This window comes from Cebus imitator, unplaced genomic scaffold (assembly GCF_001604975.1).
Source record: "Cebus imitator isolate Cc_AM_T3 unplaced genomic scaffold, Cebus_imitator-1.0 Scaffold462, whole genome shotgun sequence".
In the NCBI taxonomy this organism is placed as follows: domain Eukaryota; kingdom Metazoa; phylum Chordata; class Mammalia; order Primates; family Cebidae; genus Cebus; species Cebus imitator.
The window spans coordinates 1,242,972-1,255,909 of NW_016107777.1; the positions used below are offsets into that span (position 1 = coordinate 1,242,972).

Here is a 12,938-nt window from a genome sequence, read left to right on the forward strand (position 1 = left end):
CATGTTTTCACTCATAAGCAGGTGTTGAACAAATGAGAATGCATGGACACAGGGAGGGGACCATAACACACTGGAGCCTGTCAGGGGCGTGGAAGAAAAGGGGAGAGATGGCGGGGGGTGGGAGGCTAGGGAAGGCATAACATTAGGAGAAATATCTATGTAGATGATGGGGTGATGGATGCAGCAAACTACCACGGCATGTGTATACCTATGTAACCTGCACATTCTGTACATGTATCCCAAAACTTAGAGTATAATTAAAAAAACAAGCAAAAAAGCCGTCCTCACATTTCATTAGGAACAATATTTAAAAACAACAGCAACAACACTTAATTCACTGGGTGCCTAAAAATAAAAGTGGCTTACCTTTAGAGAAAACAGAAATAAAGAATTAGAATTTTACAGCATTTATCAGTATTTAGAAAGCCAAATTACTAGTAGCAAATCTCCTTTTAGAGTGTAAAAGTGTCTTATAATAGATCTATGCAGCTTTGATACAGAATAACTTGGAAAAAATCCATTCTCTTCTGCTACCCAAACTTACAATTATTTGTTTCTTCACTTTGAGTAAATTGCTTTATTCCTTTGCTTATTTGTGTGAACAATTTATACAGAGACAGGAAAATGGTTTAAAAATTAGAAAACAAGTAACTGAGAATTCATACAAAACATTTAATATTTAAAAGTCCTGTAGTTAATCAATATTCATTTATTAAAAGTGCTGTGGAGAGAGTAATATGATGCCTATCTTAGGATAAGAATAGATATTTTACTACAAACTTATTTTTCCTTAGCTTTTTGTTTTCTTTTTATGAATACGTCAAATCTATAAAATATTGGTCCCAACAGACTATCAAGCCACACTTTAAGGACTTTCATTATAAGAAAGACGTTTGAACTATGTGTTTCAAATTTTGCCAAAATCAGGCTGGCCATTAGACATTGATTACTCTCTCTCTCTCTCTCTTCCTCTCTCTTAGAAAAAGATTTTCATGAAGCCTATCATAGTTTCAAATACGTTCTCTTTATTTCAGTTTTGTACATTCTGCCAAAAGATCATACTAAAACCTTGGCTTGCTACATAATTCATCTTATAATAGATACAATGGGAGAAAATAAACATGCAATTGTTTTTTCTGAAAAACAGTTGGCACAAGATCCTAGTGGGAAATAACACAATGACTGAAAAACTTGTATTATTCTATAGCACTTAAAGTTTTATAAATTACAAAAATGCAGCAGAGAGAAATTTAAAAAAAAATTAAAACATTCGCCTTGAACTGAATTTTCACTGTGTGTAATCGAATAAGACAGGAAATTATGCAAAATTATTTGCTTTTCAGATACATGAGGAGACAGTATAAGCAAGCTTGGGCTTTAATTCAGTGAAAAGTATTTTATTAGAACAAAATAGGATTGTAATAAAAAAATAGGATGTGTATGTCCTGCACTTAGGTTTATATCCCAACTCTATATCTCTTTTATTCTTCATTTCATTCTCCTTTCTTTTTTTTTTTGCCGTTAATATATGGCATATTTACTTTTAATGTTTTTTCTAAGTACACACTTTGACTCTCTAAAATTGAGCTGTTATTTTTTTAATACTTTAAGTTCTGGGGTACATGTGCAGAACATGCATGTTTGTTACATAGGTATACATTTGCTATGGTGGTTTGCTACATCCATCACCCCGTCATCTACATTAGTTATTTCCCCTAATACTATTGCTCACCTATTCCCCCACCCCCTACTATCCCTCCCTTAGGACCCCACTCCCTGATAAGGCTGGTGTGTTATGTTCCCCTCCCTGTGTCCATGTGTTCTCATTGTTCAACACCTATTTATGAGTGAGAACATGCAGTGTTTGGTTTTCTGTTCTTGTGTTAGTTTGCTGAGAATGATGGCTTCCAGCTTCATCCATGTCCCTGCAAAGGACATGAACTCAGCCTTCTTTTTACGGCTGCATAGTATTCCACGGTGTTTATGTGTCACATTTTGCTTATCCAGTCTATGATTGATGGGCATTTCGGTCGGTTCCAACTCTTTGCTATTGTGAAAAGTGCTACAATAATGATCAGACACTTCTCAAAAGAAGACATTTATGCAGCCAACAATCATATGAAAAAAAAGCTCATCATCACTGGTCATTAGAGAAATGCAAATCAAAACTACATTGAGATGCCATCTCATGCCAGTTAGAATGATGATCATTAAAAAGTCAGGAAACAACAAATGCTGGGGAGGATGTGGAGAAACAGGAACACTTTTACACTGTTGGTGGGAGTTTAAATTAGTTCAACCATTGTGGAAGACAGTGTGGTGATTCCTCAAGGATTTAGAACCAGAAGAAATACCACTTCACCCAGCAATCCCTTTACTGAGTACATACCCAAATGGTTATAAATCATTCTATCATACTCCTTTCTTAAACACATATAACTTAAAAAACTCTAATGATATCTGGAAACTAAAAAGTGTTGTATTAATAAATTTCTTTTATAAATATAATGTTTTATGAGTTAGAAAATCATTTTTATCATCATTAATAATAATTTATTGACAGTCTTTTGACATGATCAGATAATTGATAGAATTTAATTGTAGAAACAAGGGTTTTTATGCAGAACCATATAGTTAAGAAATAAGACTGTATTGATAGTGCTCAGTAATTGAGCCAAGTTTATCAATAAGAAAGTCCCAACAATTACAAACATTTCAGATGTTTGGAAACATTTTGAAATATATTTTTAAATGTCTTGCTTGCTCGGGCAACATGGCAAAACCCCTTCTCTACTAAAAAAGACTTAGAAAATCTTTCACATTTAATTCGAAGAGTAAATATAACTACAAGTAAATTCTTTAAAAATGTGAAGATTTATTAGAAATTTGTGACATTGAAATGAGCTCCTAAAAAGTAAAATGACAATGTACTTATACAAAAAATTTTGAATTAAACAGATTTGTTGTTCTTATTCCTTCCAATTTAAAAGATACTGAACACTAAATAAACATGTTCGAATTACTAAAGTATGTTAATAAAAATGGTATTTTTTATTTAGTTTTAACGCTGGTCAGGATTTGCTGGAGCGAAATATAATCATCAGCAACATACAAATGCATTTGTGAGTCTTTTGTTGGAATACAAAAGTACTTATACAAATTTATAGAAGTCCAACACTACGTGATATCACCTGTCCAACTCAATGAGACATCACCTGCCCAGCTAGATCTGATATAATTATTCATCATGGAAGAGATTTTTGTATTCCCAGACTCCTTTCATAAAAATGTTTCCTAGATGATGGGTTGATAGGTGCAGCAAACCACCATGGCACATGTATACCTATTTAACAAACCTGCACATTCTGCATATGTACCCCAGAACTTAAAGTTTAAAAAAAATGTATCCTATGATGCAGAATGTGTTTGGTTTGGGATCAGAGATTGTTCTCAGAATTAGTGTTCTTCATAATTTATGGAGATTTTTTGTTCTTAGAAAAATCAGCCAAGTAGATGAAGATACAACATTAAAAACTGAACATGCAGTTTAATACCTATGTATTATACATAATATGTAAACATGTATAATTACATATACATGGGAATCATCTTTTGTTTGTTGGTTTTTAATTATATTTTGAAGGCCTCATTTAAGAGAGAGAACTATTTCCAAGAGAGAGATGAAGTCATGGTAGTCATTGTGTAGGTGAAGATGAGCAAAGCAGCATGATAAGGAAAGGCACATTTGGCTCAGGCTATGGGAATGGTTGCCTGGCAACTGTGGTGAGACGGAGGCCAGATAAGAGCTAGATCTGGAAAGGGCACAACAAGGTGCATTGTTCTGAGCATTCTAGGTGCAGAAAAGATTCACCTTTGAGCATACATCTAATTTTTTGATATACCAAAGGTCATTTACAGTTAATTGTTTCAAATTATTATCAATAGGGTGCTACAACTTGCTTCCATGAATGATGTACAAAACCTAAGCTGGCTGAAAAACTCTGAACATTTTCAGAAATTGTTCTTCTGACAGCAGCTCCACTGGATAAATGTATGAATTTCAGATAATTATTTTTTCAAAAAAATATTCAATTGTAAAAATCTGAATTAAAAATTTATACATGGTTACACCCCTTCACTTAAGGAGCAAGAAACTGTATTTTTGAACCAAGGGAAATGAAGCAAATTAAATAATATATAATAAACAAAGTCAAGGTTTCTTGATTTTTTTCTTCAGAATCATTCTTTTTGAAGATCCTAGATTCAAGGCCCTAAGTTAGTTTCATATCATTATAAATATTGCTATGTTTCTACAAGCTGGAAAGTTAAACTAATAATTAAAGAGGAATTCACACTATTATTACTTTTCTTTTAAATGACTCACTTCTAGGCATTTGAATATTATCTTCTTACTACCTGAACTATTATCTTGTATTCACGATTTAACTTTCGCTCTAGTCTTCAGTATATCCCCAGCATCAGTAGCATATGAAAGCTCAACAGTCTCATTTTCCTAGTAACTACAATGCTAATTGCTGCTACACCTGTTTACTCATTTATGGGCTACTTAGTTTTCTGTTTAAGTGAATCATGTTGTTCACTTTAACAAAATAATTTCAACAAAACTTCCAGGTTTCACAATTTACATTGATTTCTGAAATAGGGTAAATTATGTTACCAAAATGGTTAGCAAAAACCCAAAAACACAAAAACCCTCTTATTCTAATTTGATTTAAATTTGACATACATCCATTTCATTAATCAGCCTTGGCAAGCCAGCCACCTCCCTGGGTCTTAATTTCTTTACTTGTACAATGATAGGCTTCATTGTTATAGATCATTTGATCTTGAATAATCCATGAGTCTATAAGTCTTTAATAAAATTACTTATATGAAGATTCTTAGCAAAAATTAGAAGCACAGATAGTGCATATTGGCCATATGTTATGACTTTAGGATTTGACTTAGTGTTACCAAGTGAAGCAAATCTATCAATAGGGGTGAAGGATGAGGTTGGGTGTTAAAAGAGATAGCTAGAAATGCTGAAAGTACAAAGCAGGGTCGTCTCTCATAGCAAATGAAAGACATGGAGGAGCCCTGTCATATGATAACCAATGAATGAAGGAAAATAAAAGGTGGTGTGGTTGTGTTTAAAGAGACATCAGTTCCACAAAAGCATATCTGTGAATCAAATAATATTTCCATTAAAATGTCAAGAAACAGTAAATCATAAAAATAAATAGTATGACACATTAATTCTCTAAGTAAATATATTATTTTTCTTAACCCTGTATTTCTTGAATCTGGTACCATATATTAGAAAGTCTCAGTTCTTAAGGTCCTAAATATGTAAGTAGAATAAAATGCCAATTTATGCATTATATATTTACGATAGGAGAGAGATGGTTTGGCTCTGTGTCCCACCCAAATCTCATCTCAAATTGTAATCCCCACCTGTCAAGGGAGGGATGTGGTTGGATGATGGGGGTGGTCCTTCCATGCTGTTCTTGTGATAGTGAGTGGGTTCTCATGAATTCTGATGATTTTATAAATGTTTGGAATTTATTTCTTCACTTTTCTCTTTCCTGCTGCCTGGTGAAGAAGGTGATTTGCTTCCCCTCCCCCATGACTGTTAAATTTCCTGAAGCATCCCCAGCCATGTGGGACTGTGAGTCAATCAAACCTCCTTCCTTTAGAAATTACCTCATCCTGGGCATTTCTTTATATAAGTGTGAAAACCAACTAATACATACCAATGTTAATTTAGTTATTAACAGAAGGATTTGCTTATAATCTGATAAAATAACATTCAAGGAGTATCTAAGATGGCCAATAGGAACAGCTCTGGAGTGCAGTTCCCAGTGAGAACAATGCAGAGAGTGAGTGATCACCGCATTTCCAAATGAGTTATTACTGCTCACAGACTAGGAGATTCCTGAGCTGAAAAGCGCCATGAGTTTACAGCATGGCTGTTTCAGCTGGTGCAACAGGTCTCCACACAAAAACTCACACAAATCTGGGCAGCCATTTCAACTGGTGTCTGAAATGCCTGGGAGACAGAGCTGCCCATTCAACTGAAAAAAAAAATAAAGGGGGGCTGAAATAGGGAGTAAGGTGATCTGGCTCAGTGGATCCCACCCACCTCAAAGACTAGCAATCTGAAACACTCTGGATTGAGAGATTCACAGCAAGTACAGCTGGACCTAGGATGGTCCAGCTCTGTGGGGGGCGAAGGGCGTCAGCTATTATGGGGGCAGTACACCACTTCTGAGGCAGTCTGCCATTACCAAAGCAGTCCGCCATTACCAAGGCAGTCCACCATTACCAAGGTAGTCCTCCGTTACCAAGGCAGTCTGCCATTACTGAGGCAGTCTGCCATTACAGAGGTAGTCCACCATTGCTGAGGCAGACTGCCATTACCTAGACAGTACTAACTATGCCTCTATAAACAAAACTGCAAGGAATTTCACACAGAAGCTGGGCTGAGCCCAGGGCAGCTCAGCAACGCCTCTGCTGTTAGACTGTGACTAGGCTACCTCCTAGCTGGGCAGGGAATCTCTGAAAAAAGGAAGGAGTATGTCAGGAACTTATAAATAAAGCTCCACCTTCCCAGGACAGAGCACCTGGGAAAAAAGGTGGTTATGAGTTCCACTGCAGCAGACTTAAATGTACCTGCCCAGCAGCTCTGAATAGAACAATGGAGCTCACAGCTCAGCATTTGAGCTCCTATAAGGACCAGACTGTCTCCTCAAGCAGCTCCTTGACACTGTATATTCAAAGAGAAACCTCATAAAGGAGAGCTCAGGATGACATCTGGGGGTACCCTTGTGTGACAAATATAACAGAAGAAGAAACTGGCAGCAACCCTTACTGTTCTGCAACTGCCGCAGTTGATTCCCAGGCAAGAAGGGTCTGGAGTGGACCTGCAGCTGTCCTACAGCAGAGGTGCCTGACCGTTAGAAGGAAAACCAGAAAACAGAAAGAAATAACTTCATCATCAACAAAATGAATGTCCACTCAGAGACCCCATCTGAAAGTCACCAACTACAAAGACCACAGGTAGATAAATCCAAAAAGATGGGAAGAAACCAGCACAAAAAGGATGAAAACACCCAAAACCAGAATTTATCACCTCCTCCAAGGGATCACAAATCATCACCAGCAAGGGAACAAAGCTGGATGGAGAATGAGTCTGATGAATTGACAGAAACAGGCTTCAGAGGGTGGGTAATGACAAACTTCTCTGTGCTAAAAGAACATGTTCTAACCCAATGCAAAGTAACTAAGAACCTTGAAAAAAGGTTTAACAAAATGCCAATGAGAACAAACAGCATAGAAAAGGATATAAATGAATTGATGGAACTAAAAACACAAGAGAACTTCACAAAGCATACACAAGTTTCAATAGGTAAATCAACCAAGCAGAAGAAAGGATATCAGAGATTGAAGATCAACTCAATGAAGTGAAATGAGAAGATTAGAGAAAAAAGAGTGAAAATAAATGAACAAAGCCTCTAAGAAATATGGGATTATGTGAAAAGACCTAATCTACATTTGATAGGTGTACCTGAATGTGACGGAGAGAACGAATCCAAGCTGGAAAACCCTCTTGAGGTTATTATCCAGGAGAATGTACCCAATCGAGCAAGGTAGGCCAACATTCAATTCCAGGAAATACAGAGAACACCATAAAGATATTCCTCAAGAGGAGCAATCCCAAGGCACATAATCGTCAGATTCACCAGGGTTGACATGAAGGAAAGAATGCTAAGGGCAGCTAGAGAGAAAGGTCAGGTTACACACAAAGGGAAGCCCATCAGACTCAACTGAAAAAAAAAAGGAGGCTGAAATAGGGAGCAAGGTGATCTGTCAGCAGAAACCCTACAAGCCAGAAGAGAGTGGAGGCCAATATTAAACATCCTTAAAGAAAAGAAGTTTCAATCAAGAGTTTCGTATCCAGACAAACTAAGCTCCATCAGCGAAGGAGAAATAAAATCCTTTACAAACAAGTAATTGCTGAGAGATTTTGTCTCCACCAGGCCTGCTTTACAAGAGCTCCTGAAAGAAGCCCTAAACATAGAAAGGAAAAACCAGTACCAGCCACTCAAAAAACGTATCAAATGCTAAAGAGCATCGACACAATGAAGAAAATATGTCAACTAATGCTCAAAACAACCAGCTAGCAACAAAATGGCAGGATCAAATTCACACATAACAATATTAACCTTAAATGTAAGTGGGCTAAATGCCCCAATCAAAAGGCCCAGGCTGGCAAATTGGATAAAAAGTCAAAACCCATCCCTGTGCTGTAGTCAGGAAATCCATCTCATGAGCAAGGACACACATAGGGTGAAATAAAAGGGATGGAGGAAGATTTACCAAGCAAATGGAGAGCAAAAAAAAGCTGGAGTTGCAATCCTAGTCTCTGATAAAACAGATTTTAAACCAACAAAGATCACAAGAGACAAAGAAGGACATTACATAATGGTAAAAGTATCAATGCAACAAGAATAGCCACCGATCCTAAATATATATGCACCCAATACAGGAGCATCCAGATGCATAAAGCAATTTCTTAACGACCTACAAAGAGACTTAGACTCCCATACAATAATAGTGGGAGACTTTAACACTCCACGGTCAATATTAGACAGATCAACAAGACAGAAAATTAGCAAGGATATCTAGGACTTGAATTCAGATCTGGACCAAGCAAACCTAATAGACATCTACAGAACTCTCGACGCCAAATCCACAGTATATATGTTCTTCTCAGCACCACATCACACCTACTCTAAAACTGACCGCATAATTGGAAGTAAATCACTCCTCAGCAAATGCAAAAGAATGGAAATCATAATAGTCTCTCAGACCAGAGTGCGATCAAATTAGAACTCAGGATTAAGAAAGTAACTCAGAACCACACAGCTTCATGGAAACTGAACAGCTGGCTCTTGAATGTTGACTGGATAACCAATGAAATGAAGGCAGAAATAAAGATGTTCTTCGAAACCAATGTGAATGAAGACACAACATACCAGAATCTCTGGGACACATTTATAGCAGTGTGTAGAAGGAAATTTATAACAATAAATGCCCACATGAGAAGTGAGGAAAAATCTAAAATTGACACCCTATCATGAAAATTGAAAGAGCTAGAGGAGCAAGATCAACAGAGCTCAAAAGCTAGCAGAAGACAAGAAATAACTAAGATCAGAGCAGAACTGAAAGAGACAGAGACACAAAAAACTCTTCAAAAATCAATAAATCCAGGAGCTGGCTTTTTGAAAAGAAAACAAAATAGACAGACCACTAGCCAGATTAATAAAAAAGAAAAGACAGAATAATCAAATAGATGCAATAAAAAACGATAAAGGGGATACCACTACCGATTCCCCAGAAATACAAACTATGACCAGTGATTACTACAAACATCTCTATGCACGTAAACCAGTAAATCTGGAAGAAATGGATAAATTCTTGGACACTGGCACCCTCCCAAGCCTAAACCAGGAAGAAGTCAAAACCCTGTATAGACGAGTAACATGGGCTGAAGTTGAGGCAGCAATTAATCGCCTACCAACCAATAAAAAAGCCGAGGTCCAAATGGGGTCACAGCCGAATTCTACCAGACATAAGAAGAGGAGCTGGCACCACTCCTTCTGACACTATTCCAAACAATCCAAAAAGACGGAATCCTTTCCAAATCATTTTATGAGACCAACATCATCCTGAAAACAAAACCCGACAGAGATGCAACAATAAAAGAAAACTTCAGGCCAATATCCATGATGAACATAGATGCAAAAATCTTCAATACAATACGGGCAAACTGATTGCAACAGCACATCAAAAGCTTATCCATCACGATCAAGTAGGCTTCATCCTGGGGATACAAGACTGGTTCAACATACGCAAGTATATAAACGTAATCCACCATATAAACAGAACCAAAGACAAAAACACATGATTATCTCAATAGATGCAGAAAAGGCTTTTGACAATATTCAACAGCGTTTTATGGTAAAAACTCTCAATAAACTAGGTATTGACAGGATGTATCTCAAAATAATAAAAGCTATTTACGATAAATCTAGAGCCAATATCATGCTGAATGGGCAAAAACTGGAAGCATTCCCTTTGAAATCTGGCACTAGACAAGGATGCCCTCTATCACCACTCTTATTAAATATAGTATTGGAAGTTCTAGCCAGAGTAATCAGGGAAGAAAAAGAAATAAAGGGTATTTAATTAGGAAAGGAGGAAGTCAAATTGTCTCTATTTGCAGATGACATGATTGTATATATAGAAGACCCCATTGTCTCAGCCCAAAATCTCCTTAAGCTGATAAGCAACTTCAGCAAAGTGTCAGAATACAAAATCAATGTGCGGAAATCAAAAGTATTCCTATAAACCAATAACTGGCTTAAGAGAGCCAAATCAAGAATGAAATGCCATTCACAATTGCTACAAAGAGATTAAACACCTAGGAATATAACTAAGAAAGGATGTAAATGACGTCTTCAAGGAGAACTACAAACAACTGCTAAAGGAAACAAGAGAGGACACAAACAGATGGAAAAACATTCCATGCTCATGGTTAGAAATAATCAGTACTGTGAAAATGGCCAAACTGCCCAAAGTAATGTATAGATTCAACAATATCCCCATCAAGCTACCTATTACCCTGTTTGCAGAACTGGAAAAAAAAAAAAAAAAACACCTTAAACTTCACAAGGAACCAAAAGAGAGTTTGCATAGCCAAGTCACTTCTAAGCAAAAATAGCAAAGCTGGAGGCATCACGCTACCTGACTTCAAAGTATACTACAAGGCTACAGTAATCAAACAGCATGGTACTGGTACCAAAACAGAGATAAAGATAAATGAAACAGGACAGAGGCCTCAGAGGCAATGCCACACATCTACAACCATCCGATCTTTGACAAATCTGTCAAAAACAAGCAATGGAGAAAGGATTCCCCATTTAATAAACGGTGTTGGGAAAACTGGCTAGCCATGTACAGAAAACAGAAACTGAACCCCTTCCTGACACCTTACACTAAAATTAACTTCTGATGGATTAAAGACTTAAACATAAGACCTATCACCATAAAAACTCTAGAAGAAAACCTAGAAGAAAACCTAGGCAAAACCATTCAGAACATAGGCATAGGCAAGGACTTCATGACCAAAACACCAAAAGCATTGGCAACAAAAGCCAAAATAGACAAATGGGATCTAATTAAACTCCAGAACTTCTGAACAGCAAAAGAAACATTCATTAGAGTGAACCAGCAACCAACAACATGAGAAAACATTTTTGCAATCTACCCATATGTAATATCCAGAATCTACAATTAATTAAAACAGATTTACAAGAAAAAACCAAAAAAACCCATTCAACAGTGGGTGAAAAATATGAATAGATACTTTTCAAAAGAAAACATTTATAAGGTCAACAAACATATGAAAAAATGTTCATCATCACTGGTCATTAGAGCAATGTAAATCAAAATCACATTGAGATACCATCTTATGCCAGTTACAGTGGCAATCATTAAAAAATCTGGAGACAACAGATGCTGGAGAGGATGTGGAGAAATAGGAATACTTTTACACTGTTGGTGGGGGTATAAATTAGTTCATCCGTTGTGGAAGACAGTTTGGCGATTCCTCAAGGAAGTAGAAATAGAAATTCCATTTGTCCCAGCCATCCAATTGCTTGGTATATATCCAAAGGATTATAAATTGTTCTATTATAAAGACACATGCACATGTATGTTCATTATGCATGTAAATCATTCTATTATAAAGACTCATGCGTGTTTACAATAGCAAAGACCTAGAACCAACCCAAATGCCCATCGATGATAGGCTGGACAAGGACAATGTGGCACATGTACTCCATGGAATACTATGCAGCCATAAAAAACAATGAATTTGTGCCCTTTGTAGGGACATGGATGAATCTGGAAACCATCATTCTCAGCGAACTGACACATGAACAGAAAATCAAACACTGCATGTTCTCACTCATAGGTGGGTGTTGAACAATGAGAACCCATGGACACAGGGAGGGGAACATCACACACTGAGGTCTGTTGGGGAGCAATAGGGTAGGGATGGGGGGTGTAGGCAGGTTGGGGAGGGATTATGTCGGGAGAAATGCCAGATATAGGTGATGGGGAGATGGAGGCAGCAAACCACATTTCCCTGTAGGTGCCTATGCAACAATCCTGCATGTTCTGCACATGTACCCCAGAACCTAAAATAATTCAAGTCTATGTGTGTGTGTGTGTGTGTGTGTATATATATATATATATTTCAAGTGAGAGGAGATATTCTGTAGAATATCTCAACTAACAATAACTTGATGTATTTCTCCTCAACTCAATACACCTACTATTTCATGTCCCAAATCATTGGCTTTTAAAAATTCTGCCAGAGTTGTGGTAGAATTCTTTCTTAAGACATGACTGCCAAGTCATGATTTCTTCCCTAGTGGTCAAAACTTTTCAGGAAACAAGGCTACTTTTATCATGTTATGACATGGGCCTTAGCAAAGGACAGATGGTATTAGCTGACTGCAGTAAATTATCTTTCAGTGAGAGAATATTACATGAAAGCTGGAAAGCCCTACATGGAACTTATGAAATCTAAAGTGAATACTATTTACTTTAAGTGATTCCTATATTGTATGTCAGGAGTTTGAGCATTAAAGCAAAATACCATAAGAAATAAATTGTAACTCTATGAATCCAAAAAAGTATTCTTAGTCAGCGTTCCATCCAATTACTAATCAGGCCCAGCCCTGCTTAGCTTCCTAGATCAGAAGAGGTCACATAGGATCAGGATGGTATAGGTTCAGGCTGTAGACTAAAATTTATAAAAGAAAATGTTATTAACAACGTTGCTATTAAAAATGTATGATTGGAGC

The 12,938-nt window shown here is 36.8% G+C and overlaps 1 protein-coding gene across 7 annotated transcripts in view; it reads right to left on the reverse strand.

Moving 5' to 3' along the window:
- The window catches only part of SPOCK3 (SPARC (osteonectin), cwcv and kazal like domains proteoglycan 3), a 547,888-nt gene that overhangs the window by 183,163 nt on the left and 351,787 nt on the right, over positions 1 to 12,938 (reverse strand). The window lies entirely within an intron of this gene.